Genomic DNA, 13,934 nt, shown 5'->3' on the forward strand with positions numbered 1-13,934 from the left:
AATTACGGTCCATGAAGAAGTATAGAAATTGAAAAAATAATATTTTCAGGCGTTGCCTAGTATGTAGGTGAAATAATTCAATTAGATGAATCTCACCCGCATAAATAAAGGTTTCAGGTCTTTAACTTCACAAACATCAACAGATGAAAGAATTGAAGGAATATAGATGTTCAATATAGGCAGAATGGTGAATGTTACACAGTGTGTAAAGTGGCCACTTAAACCAGCCATTGACAGGTCATAAGCCCTGTAGATGCCTGGACTTCTATATTACCTTCTCTTAAATGTTCTTCATCTCTATTGTAAAATGTTAAAATAAAAGACCAATTGAGAAAAAATCTTTCTTGTATTTTTTTCTTGCAACTGGCGGGAATTGAACCCGCGACGCCAGTTTCACAACTGGTCGTCTAACCATCTGCGCCACGGCGCCTGTCATTATTATTTAGCTATGTTTCGGTTTCGGCGGAAAGTCTTTTTCCGGTCGGTCAGTATTAATTTGATATATCTCTCTTATTTTTTAAATTATGAAGTTGTATTTTTTATAATCTCCGAACGGACATTTTCACACCAGATTTGGAAAGTTAAATTTGCATAAAATTCATTTGATAACGTAAAAATACTTTTAAATATAATACATTAGGTACTTTTACTTATGTAAAACAGCCAGAAACAATCCGCGGTTATTGTAAATTTGCAGACGTTTTTTACACAAAAGCCATGATTGTTCTACATAGGTATTAGAAAACAATATTGTGACCTGAGGCGAGTACTTCTGTCATGATTATTGTTAACAAACGCCGCGTTTCTTGTACCACTGACCACTGGTACCAGTACAAGCCTCTCATTACTACCTCGTGATTGACAGGAAAAAGAAGCGAGAGAATAGCCCCTGGACGCTGTTTAGGTAACTTACGTGACATTGAAAAGCCTATTGTCTGATTAGAATTTTCATGCAATAGCTTGATGCCATTTTATGCGCTTGAAATCGACCTCTGTTAATCTTATAAGAACTGTAAATAAGGCAGTTTAAATAGATTAGGTTTATTTATTCATAATTATATTTAAATTTATTTCAACAGAGGAAAAACATTTTTGAGAAGGGAATATAGAAGTCTAGGCATTTACAGGCTTAACCTGTCAAAATCCAGCCAGTCTGCAAGCATTTGAACGTACTCAAACATTGTTTAATTACTACCTGGTAAAAGAAGAAGTATAAAAATTGGAAAATTATTTTCAGGCGTTGCCTAGTAAGTGATTTGGTTCAGCCGGGTGAATTTCACCCACGTGATAAAGGTTTCAGCTCTTTTACTTCACAAAAGTCAACAGATGGAAGAGTTGAGGAAATGTGGATGTTCAAACATGGGCAGAATGGTGAATGTTACACAGTGTGTAAAGTGGTCACTTAAACCAGCCAATGACAGGTCATAAGCCCTGTAAATGCCTAGGCTTCCATATTCCCTTCTCATTGTTTGGATTCATCCGAATCAATTTACGTAATAATTCTTAGCAGGGCAGTGTTCAAAAACATGTTTGAAAATTTACCCCTCTTCTTGAACTAATTGTTTTAATCAACAATGTTATTAAAACTATTCTAAATAAATAATATTATAGCAAAACCCACGATCTGCACGAATATTGAATCAGTCTAGGAAATTGATAAAATTATCATGTCAAACTTAACCTCAATTTTATGACCGCTTATTATGATCACAAAACCTCATAATGCTTGACGGTCATATTATATAATACCTTTTTGTTTTTCTATAATTATCCATGCATTAAGACCAAGATTATTTGTAGAGCAGATAATTTATTTATAATTATTGGTTTGTTATCAAATAAAATAATTCATTATATATATTATCAATTATCGTACATCGTGGGTCGATAATCGTAAAACAGTTCATGATACAGATACCACAAATAGATGACAAAGCATTGACAATAATTATTCCCCTTGTGGATATTATTTTATTTGTTTTTACCATCAAACAAAACAAACAAACCATCACGCCGTTTCCCGCCGATAGGCAGAGAAGTTCATACGCCACATCACTCAGTCTTTGCATATAGACCTCGCTTCCTCTACATTAATGCATCTTCCCATGCACGCACGCCTATTATTCCTACTCTTGACATGTCCATCTTTAAGTATTTGATGGACTTGATCGTGCCATGTCTTTCTCGGTCTTGTTTTCTGCATTCATCAACACCCGCATCGTAGATTCTTTAAGCCGTTCTTTCGCTGTCACGAGCGGACACCACGAGAACGAAGAACCTGCTGAGAACATCAGAGATGAGGGTCCTTAGATCGATTACCGGAAACACTGGGTCAGGGATGACTTTATACGGGAAACGTGCTAAATTGAAGAAACAGTTCACTGGAGCAAACCCCGTAAAAGCTTCTGGAGAGACTACCTTAACAGAATGAGCTGCGATAGACTGGTGTCTATAGCAGCTGAAGAATTGTCTTCCGGGTTGCGCCTACCTGTTATTTTCACCTGATTTCTTCAAAGTTATCTTATACATACAAAATGCAACATTTTCAGCAAATGATATTCATTTCAGATACTTAGATATTAACAGAATGAGCTGCGATAGACTGGTGTTTATAGCAGCTGAAGAATTGTCTTCCGGGTTGCGCCTACCTGGAAGACCCCCTAAGCGATGCAAGGATGGTTGGGCCTCATCATGGGAGACTGAGTAGTCTAAGTAGAACAGATCGTCGGATCTACAAGACTTACTTACTTATCGGGTCCGGACTTAAGAGCTTACTACTCCAGTGTGCAGCGACAGATATCGCCTTGTCATTGTCATTACAAGTTAACTGCATTTGTGGACACCGCAGCAGATGAGGATCATCTTGCGCCTCTCCACGATCGCAGTTCATATCATCTTCCTCCAGAAAACCCCACCTCCGTTAATTGTATTTGCATCTAGAAACTCATACCCTTAGTCTACTAAGTACTTTCCATGTAGGGAAGTCCAACTTGTGGGCGGTGTTTGTGCTTCAGATGGCATTATCCAGAGCCTATCTCCGAGTTCCTCTCCCCACAGATTCTCTCTGCGTTTTTCTGGAGAGGCTTCCAAGTCAGTTGTAACTTTGAGGATCTACAAGAAGACAAAGAAGAAGAATAATAACAATTTTATATTCATACATTTTCTGTGTATGGGCAGATGACGAATAATTTTGTGTGTGAAATAGAGCAAAAATCCTAGACGAGAGTTTTTGTTCCAATGGCTACTCTACCTGATTTCCTTTACCACAAAATCTACGTCAAGAAATAAATTACGGAAAATTTAAGGATACATTAAAGAATAGCTTCTTGACATAATTAAAATTAACTGGTTTTGAAAATAGAGATGTATGTTTAATATGTGCCTGTATTTATAAATTTATAATATTTTGTGTCTTTATTAATATTTTTTTGTGTTATATTTTCTCAATTTTTAAACTTGTTTAATTTTTTATTTATTTTATTATTTTGTTTTGCATTTTTTGTTTCTTTTTTATGTTATTTTGTAAACTTGCCGAACACAAGAGCCAGACTCTTTTTTGGCAAGTTCAATCTTAAGTGTTCCATTTTTTTACTGAATATATCGTTTATTTATGATAATAAAGGTTTTTATTTAAAAAAATATAAATCTTTTTACCTCAGTCGAAAACACCTGTCCAAGATTACAGTCTAATTTCCAACAGAGAACTTTAATCATCATCCACTGGGACACGGACATAAATAAGTCCAGTATTATCATTATTACGGATAATTTGAGTGGCGCCTTTTCGTGAAAATTTTTTCGCTCGATTTCTTCAAAGTTATCTTATACATACAAAATGCAACATTTTCAGCAAATGATATTCATTTCAGATACATAATCATTTCAATAAAAATAAATGGATTTTTTTTTTCATTCAAAGAAAATATTCCTGTAAAATAATTTATTTTTTATCATTTTTACCTTCATGTTTTCTAATTTATTATTATATTGTTCATATTATCATTTAATGAAATAAAAATAAAACACGTGTAAAAAAGAAGGTCCTTCCTAAACACAGGAATTCCCTAGCTAGTCGGGATCTGAAACAAAAAAGCTCTGTACATTTTAAAACTGAAATACGTAAATAAATAAAATTATTTTTTTCGCTGCTATTATGTAAAATAATATTATTTATTTACGCAATCTATAAAATCAAATTGTAAATCTCCTTAATTAGTTATATCGATTGATTTATGTAAAACAAAACGCAATTAGCACACGTGAAATTAATTAGTAAAAATGGTGTCATTTTTTCAATTGGAATGAAAGTTGTTTTATTGTAAATTAGTTCATAACTTAAATTAACAGACAGGTTTAATATGTGAATATTACAAGATCAACTGCTTATAAATATTTATGCAAAATTATATTTAGCTTTACTAGATCCTTCTATTCACGCTCTAAAAATACTATCAAAAATAAATAGAAAAATCCCAATTTCTTGTCTAAATGAGAATTTACACGATATTTATGCAGTGATAGGTCATAAAAACTTGTCAAGAGAGGTAACATTATACGTGATAGATATAGTCAAGGCAATATGAAAAATCTGAAAAATACTAAATGTAGTTAAGGGATGGCTAGATACTAATTACTTAACTCTTAATAAATCTAAAACTAACTTCATTCTTTTCAAATCAGTTCTTGAAACTATTAACAAAATGCTTATCTTAACATCAAACTACATAATAATAATTGTCATCAAAGTGCTCAATGTAATTGCCCAATATTGGATAGGATAGACAATGTCAAATACTTAAAAGTTATTATTGATATGAATTTAAAGTGGAAACAGCAGATTGAAAATATTACTTAAATATTATATAAACTTAAAAGACTAACGTATATATTCAAAACCATTCGAAATATAATTAATGTACAGGAACTTTTAAAGATTTATTTTGCATTGTGCCAATCAGTTTTGGAGTACGGTATAATCGGTTGGGGTGGTGCGAGTAATACAGTTTTAAATAGTGTAGTGTAGACAGTGAAGTTTACAGTTTAAGTGATATTTAAAAAAAGAAATAAAAAAACAAATTATTGAAAATAGAAGTTAGATTACAATAAATCTTGCACTATTTAATTATAAATGCCTAGCTAATCAAATGTAAGAAATTAATAATCATTATTATAGTCCTCAAAATGTAACATGATTAGAATGACAGTTGTCCGAAAAAGTGACGACATAACTTTGTAGTAACGTCAAAGGAGTTATTTATATTGACACACGAAAAATCATTTGTATCTGGCGTGTTAATTTATTTTTTTATTACAATGCTTGAAAAATAAATATATAAAATCAGCTTTAAAACTAAAATAAACCTAATTATTAACGACGTTCTTACAAGGTTACATCATTTTGCAAAATGGTATAGATGGGACAAATTGATCAATCTAAATTAATCAATGTAAATTGATCGAATAAAAAAAATATTCATTTGATGTTGTTCATGAAAAAAGTATAAATGTCGCATTTTTTTGTGAACATTCTAAAATAGGCTTGTTTTTTCGTTTTTTATATCAATTTTTGGAAACAGAGTTTCATGATTGCATGAAATAACTGATCAAATCGATTTGATCAGTGGTCACTAATTTCCCATCACTAATGAAATTAGCTTGACAGCTGTCCTTCTAATCAAGCTATATTTTAAGGACTATAGGTATACAAATATAAAATATTTATATGTGCCAAGAATACATGTTACTTAGACATAAATAATTTAGTATAATTTATAATAAAAAACAAATATAAAGTAATGAAATACATGAAAATATAAATAATATGTGTACCAGTCATGTAAAGTACTACGTTTATCAATCTACATATATTTTTCAAAAGAATCTCTCGCTACACTATTTAAATGGGCAGTTATTTTTAATTAAATTTTATTTTTTCATTTTGAGTGTTTTACATTTGGCATTAACTCATTAAATATTTTTGGAGCAATTACAATATATTGCTTTTTACCAAAGTCGGTTGATACAAATAGGATACAGTTAATTTGTGTTGCTGAACGAGTATTTATTTTTATTTATTCAAGTTATTGCTGGCTATTCTCTGCAAAATGCACATCTTAGGTTGTGTGGTCAGCCAGACTATATAAATCATTTAAACTAGTCATATACACAGTTAAATTATTTTTTTGTAGTACGAAAAAATTCATATTTGTATTATTTATCATTTGTCAAAGAAAAAAACATTCTTACTGTTGTGCAGATTTGATTATTCACTGTTTTTACAGAACCGCTATTATCTCAGTTTCGCTTTTCTACGGCTGGCTGCTTTCTGCATAACTTTGTTCAGCTGTGCCAATTCTTGCTATGCAAGTTAAGTGCTTGCTTACAAGCTCCCCTCTTAACTTTGATGATCTCTTTAACATAAATTTTACGTAAATGTATAATAAAATAAATAATCACTTCTTTAACATGATATAAATAAGCTAACATATCGGTTATATAAAATAATTTATGATTCTGATCTTTTCAGGAATATAAATTATTTGTTTAAGCGATTGTACCTAAATTTATTGACGCGTATTTTTTACCAGTTATTAAGGAAAAATCTGTTTTTCGATCTAGAAGATCTATTTGCATTTATTAATCCGTTTTATATAACAAAATTATGTAAATTTTTATTTGAGCGCAGACTCATTAATCAGTGTGAAACATTAGAATAATCGTGAACAGGAACTCATATTTATTAGGCAAAATGACTAGAAAAAGTTTCAAAGTACTGTGCTTTAAATAAGCATTTTAAAAAGTGTAAGGTATCTTAAAAAATAAATAGTTGAAGGATACATTGAGTTCCGTGTCCAGCGGACGAAGAATACAGTTCTGTGTATGAAATGAAACCAGAATCCTGGGCCTCGATTATAATGGGAAGATAAGGACGACATACCTTCACCGTGGCGGTATGGTTGAAGATAAATTCTCTCGAGCGATTATGAAGATACACTTCCGACCCCCAATCTTCAAGTTTTGGGTAGGTACATCGATTTAAAACAAGGGGAAGCGTACATGACGGTACACATATCTACGCACTAAAGCTTCAATATCACGTGTTTTTTTTTATTTTTATATATCCATACAAATACATATATTATAAATTACAAACAAATAATAATAACAAATCCCAAACTCTATGAGGCCAAGAGCCCTGTGAAGGTAAAATTCTCCCGACCGATTACAAAGATACACTACTGATCCCCCCATCAAGTTTTGGTGTAAGAACATCGGTTTGTACCGACGGGTCTAGTACCCCCTCGATACACAAAAAAACACCTTGAAAGTGGCAAAAAATTTGCTTCAGCAATTTTTCTTTTAATTGCAATTTAAGAAAAAAAAAATTCATCGTTCTGCGTTTGACACTTTTTTCTTAAGAGCCTATCTTAAAAATATGAGAGACAAATAAGTAAATTTTGAATTCGAATTAAATTACATCATAACTGTCTGTTAGGAAAACAAATGCCTAGATTAAAAAAATAATGTCGTTAGATTCTGCCATATAAACATTTTATAGTAACTAGGCGTCAAAAATGTTGTCACTATAAACAAATTATTATTTTAAAATAATTATAATATATTTTTCCATCTGTTTTACTATCTTTATGAGTGAAGGAGCCGGCCATGTAATCGCTCAGTAGATATTTATCTGTATTTAGAGACGATCGCTAAGCATACCGTCTAAGTAATTGTCAAATGTCATTTAAAAATCATGTTCAAGCGAGCATTTTTTCTCGAATTGGAATTTATTGGAGTTTATGATCGTTTTGAAGTAGGTATTTTTTATGACAGAAGCCTATTTAAAATATTAATGAGAACTATTTTTAATGTAAATGGAATAAGGAACGCGGAAAGGCCATTCATTGGTTGGACTCGATCAAATGACGTCAAGATGACAAGTAGAATATACCGAGGTAGATAGAGATAGTAAAGGAAGTTAAGTGTACCGTCTCGATATGTACAGATGAAGATAGCGTTTATAATTGCGGCCCTGGACTAGTGTTTTTAATGAGGATGTTAATTTTTTTTAAAAATTATTTTCAAACTAAGCCAGAAAAATTAAAAAATATTTTCATGTATCGTATTATAAGCGCTATGTTTTTTTTTAGTTTTAGAATATTTTTTCTGTGAGTACTGCTGGTTGGTCAGTTGGCTTTCCGTAAATCGGAAAACGATGACAACACCATCATTGGTTTATTCGGAAGAACTTGTGACGTCGATCAAAGTAGTTTGTTTTCATTATTATTATCGAAATACGTATGAAGTTTTATACTAAAACTTTTATTCCACTTTTATTTTTATTTTTATCAGTGACTGGGTTTTTCGTGATTGACATCGTCAGACTGGTCCCGGTCACTGGTCAAAATTATGAATATAAATTGGAATAAAACCATATTCGTATTTTTATTATTATTTTTTTTAAATTTATTTATTCATAATTTTTGCTTACAAACTATAATTAATAATAAAAATAATGTGACCTCACTAGGGTTTCCGTACCGAGGACACTTAACAATTTAGTTTTTTGAAAATTCATTTGAGAATAAACAAAGAAGACTAACATAAAAAACAGACATAATTAATAAATGTTCAGACAGTTTTAAAAACATGGTTTTATGTACATCTATATTATTTATATTACAAAACACACAATGAAAATAACAAAAACCTAACATAAGCTATACAGTTGTGGAGCAGTTGATTCAGTATTGGTATGGGCGAATGAGACAATCCATTTTACTTCTACCTAGCTCCACTTTCCATTTTTTAATAGCCTATTTAAACATTGTCTTATTACTAATTGTTTCAATATATAGTGGAAGTAGGTTATAGATTTTAATTGAATTATACTCAAAATCCCTTTGTCCGAAAGTGGTATTAGTTTGTATTTGTTTTAGTTGTCTATGTGTTAAGGATCTAGTGATTATATTATTTGTATGTGATGTATTGTGGGGGTTATGTCTTTCATTTGAGTAAGAGTAGTTTTGAATATATAAGTGAGTATTGTTTTAGCGTATAATTGTTTTGGTGTCATAAGTTGTGATTTATGGAATATTTCTTCAGTAGATGTCTGTATCGGGACTCTGAGTATTATTTTAATGATGAATTTTTGTGCAACAAATACACTTTTTAAAACTATGTCACTCGCACCACCCCAACCGATTATACCATACTCCAAAATTGATTGGCACAATGCATCCATCAAGATTCGCATCGTAGATCCTTTTAGCCGTTCTTTCGCTCTCCATTCGCTCTACATGTCCAAACCAACGCAGCATCCCTTTCTTGATTCTGTCGATAATGCATGTCTCAGCCTTACACAATTCACGGATCTCGACATTTGTGCACCTATCATACATAGTTTTACTAAACATTCGCCTGAGGGATCTCAGTTCGACAGCATTTAACCTACTTTCATCATAACTTTTCCCATTCCATACTTCGCTGCCAAACATTAGAGTTGGCACTAGAGCTCCATTGTGGACTGTTAGTTTTGCCTCCGGCAATAAATATTTGTTTGCCAAACTAGATTTCAGTGCACCGTTCACTCTGTTCCCGGCACTTGTCCTCCTTTCAATATCTTTTTCGGTCTTTCCATCCCTAGTAAACATACTCCCCAGATAGACAAATTCTTCTACCTGATTCAGAATATCTCAGTTTACACTGAACTCACATTTAGTTATATTTTCATCCCTTTCAAAAACCATCACTTTCGATTTATCAACATTAAAAAAATCATGTTTCTACAATTAAAATCTTTTGTTTTTCAAACAATTATTTAATAATATGACAAACGTAAAAATACATCTATAATTTATTATTATGCCCCTTTCTTTAAAACAGGCTGCTGGAATGTGGAGTGTATGTTTTTGTTAAATTAATAGACCGATCTTTTGTTTCGAATTCTTAAGGTTTAATTGTTACTTGTAACTTTAAATACTGATTATTCTACTGGTATAATTGCAATTAAATAAAAATGGCGGATAACTTCCTTTTGGCCAACAATCGTTTCAACGAACTTTAAACTGATAGAGAATTTGCAGAAAGAGAGCACGTAACGGCTTTTCACTGCCTCATATTGACAACTTGTCGCTTCAGTTCGTTTTTGTCCAACAGACCAAAACACAAATCAGCAGAAATAGAGCTGTAAAGTTTTTTTTACGAAATATGCATTAATAATGATTACAACTTAAGACAAAATTCGTTAAAAAAACCCTTAAACATTTTTTTTTATGTATTTAAAAAAAAAAATATTAATAAAGGCTTTCTCAGAACTCCTGTACACTTAACTTAATTTAGTTGAAAATGGTCAGTTGGACAAAAACGAACTGAAGCGACGAACTGATGCGATCTGAATATATGTAGACGATAATTAGAAATCTCAGACAAAACTTACTGTTTCATACCGATAATCATAGAACTAACTATGTTTTTATTCCCCTACGCCCAGAATTCTTAGGTCTGCTAACAAACATACCAGTAGCTCAATCACAAACAACTATCGACGTGCTAATACGCGACGTGATAACAATTTCTTACCATGGTTGTTTATCGTATTCGCGATCACAATGGAACATCCGTGAACACCTAATATTAAATGTTAAAATATTTACGTTTCGTGACGTATAATCCTGCTGCGCCATCACATATTTGAATTTCACCGGTGTAAATATGGAAAATATTCCAAAACTGCTATTTTTATTTATTATTTATCATGATATTTATTGAATTTAGCCGGCGGTCGGCAATCCAAATGTCAAGAAAAACAGTCGCCATAGGAATTATAATTTAATTTTTACTTTTGAGTATTAGATACTCCTTACTATTTTGCAAATGCAATATATTGTATTATTTTTTATAGTAAACGCCGATCTTTCGCCAGTGAACTGTATTTATTTACGAGGAAAACAAAAAACAAACCGACACGAGCTTTGACTTAGAGATTACACACGCGTTGACTTATGAGTGCGATAACTTAAGCATGTTCATGTGTTCATTGAGTTTGCTCAAATGCTTAGCATGTTTTTAAGCACGTCGATAGTCATTTGTGATTAAGCTACAGGAGCCTTATGCTGGAAAGATGTGACATTTTGTCACTTACTCGACAATAGTCGATTGAGCATCTCGATTGCTTTGTCATAATGCCATTCTTGAAAACCCTCCGATAATTCAATTACAAAGACGAATGAGAAAGTGGCAACACTAACAAATCAGTATTTATGTATGAATCTCCTGCCACACGTAAACTTTTATAGTTTCTCGTCGGACTTCTTCCGTTTAATATTTTGTGAACGTAATATTATGAAAAAAAAAAAAAGGAAATGTTTTACTGGGACACAGCAACATTTATAATTATTATTTGCCTTTGACATAACACACATCCACATGTAATTAGAAAATATTCATATTCATTTAGTGGATTTTAAAAACACATTGTAAAATATATATCTCAAATACGTATTTTGACATTGACGAGCAATAAAATAATGTTTAAATCATGTTTCTAGTGAAACTTCATTTGATAATGGATTGAAAATAAGTATCTGTTGATACACCATCATTATAACATTGATCAGTGTTATGAATTTTCAGTTAAAATATAACAAAAATACCTATGTATTTGTCATTTAAACATGAATGCCGAGCGTTTTACAAGAAGGAAGTTTGACAGCTAAAGTTACGATGTCGCATTTGATTGTCAATGTCGGCACTCGAGATAAAGTCGATTGGTTTTCAATCGACTGCATTCGTATGAATGGTTCAAGAATGCTGTCACTCGTCGAATTACGTAAGTCGCATACGATTCTAAAGACGAACGAGTCCAGCATAAGGTCCCTGTATTGATTCCTTTTTAACAAGTTGTCTTCTTTCGAACGATCACTGAATCAAATTAAATTATAAACACCACACTGGCTACGCCACATTGAATCTATGTTCACACATCAATATATATTATATATTTATCACATTTGCTAGGATGAGGCGTTCGGATTTATTTACTACCTACGGGACCCTGGTTAAGATGTTGCATTATTCCTAGCGTGAGTGCCTATATTGTTCCGGCGCCAGAACAACGACTGAACTGGGCGTGTGTACATGTGATTTATTATGTCTTATATTCTCACCGCGATCGCAAAAAGATATTTTGCGATCAATAACTATTAAATCCACTGTGTTGTGTAACTTGTCAAGTGCTCCTCCTTCCTGACAACAAGATCGGATCTGAACCTGACCGCCACGTGATAGAAGTACTAGCAATAAAGGTGCCAGAACCCAGAATAAGGTATTGTATTTAGGGTTCTGTAGCAAAGTAAATAAGGGATAACGCATCCCGCAAACCAGCAATTTCAAGCGTGCATCTGCTAACGGGCAAGTGGCGCGATGACCCACCGAGTCTACTATATACCATTGTGTCTTTCTACATTAATTTATAATATATTTCTATGTATGAATATCTCCTTTAAAATGCCCTTTGGACGTATATATAAATAAATAAATAATTTAGTGTGCCTAGCACAAAAAATGCACCAATATAAATAAATCATGAAATTCTTTAATGATTCTTAATAAAAAAAAAACCACCACTGGCATTAAGTCATGTGGTTTCTCAAACCCCGCATCTCAACTGCCTTACATACTTTTACCTCACTGCTTCCTGGTTAATGAAACGTTATTATCTGTTCATTTAATAACTTTAATATAGTCTGATAGACAGGTACGTAGGTACTGGAACTAATCTTCAGAGAATTTTTAAAAGACTGATAAATCTTTAATTACATTATGCCATGTTGCAAATAAGTGGAATCGTGTCATTAATCATTAACATTCGTCACACATATCATAAAACACAATCATAGTTTTTGTGTCGTGTTTGTACATACCTTAGCAAAAATCGTTAAGTGTCGCTCTTTTAAGGAATGAATGAGTTACGTTACATTTAAAGTGGTAAAATTATGACATTTGTATAAATGATGATTATTTCGTCAGAGATCGGTGGCGATGGCGTGGGATCATAAACTTCCGATTTGATGCGTTCGTTTAGTTAAGATGAAACTCGGTTTCACTTTTCTTCGTACACTAGAACATTTTTCTCACATACTACAGATATTTACTATTGGCGTGTCTCTATTATTATGCTTCTAATAGGAGCTTACACCATCCAAAAATCCTAAAAATAGTCCATTTTTATCTGCCGTCTTCGAACGTACGGTAATTTGATAAATCATATTGAAAAACCGAAAAGGTACCGACACAAAAAATTTAATTTCAATGTTTCTTCTTTTAAATTTTCTTACTTTTCAAATGTTTTAAAAAAAGTTATTTTTCCCCATAACTATCGGTTTTTTCGCTTGCATATGCGTTGATGTCTCTTAAATATATTTTTTTGACACTTTGTTTCCCGGAGTCGTGTAAACACGTGATTATATAACCGCGCGTTGTGTCCCGGTCCCGTGTTTTCACGTGGTTAACTCTATTACTCTATTTGTAATCTACTAAAGTTACTTGCTTGCATTTGCCGCCCTCCCACCCCCCCTTCCATCACTTTTATCTATGGTATACCGGATATTAATGATTCATTCGATTATTTCATTAATTAAATTACTAATCGAATGATTTGGTAAATTCATTCGATTATTTTCAAACCGGACAGGTATTTTTTCAAATATTCCCTGTTAATAATTGCAATCGATCCAAGTTTGTGACTTTCACTCTGCAGGGTACAATTACTAATTTATTAATTTAGTACTATTACTAATTACTATTGCATTACTTCATTCAGACTGTTATTAGAATTAATTATTTAGTAATCGAATTCATTCGATTATTTTCATTCGCATAAATATCTCTAATTTTTACCCGACAGGAGCCATCAAGCCGAAAACACTCGTGTT

The sequence above is a fragment of the Micrasema longulum genome, unplaced genomic scaffold (genome assembly GCF_059751315.1).
Source record: "Micrasema longulum isolate JH-2025_06_02 unplaced genomic scaffold, ASM5975131v1 h1tg000615l, whole genome shotgun sequence".
In the NCBI taxonomy this organism is placed as follows: Eukaryota; Metazoa; Arthropoda; class Insecta; order Trichoptera; family Brachycentridae; genus Micrasema; species Micrasema longulum.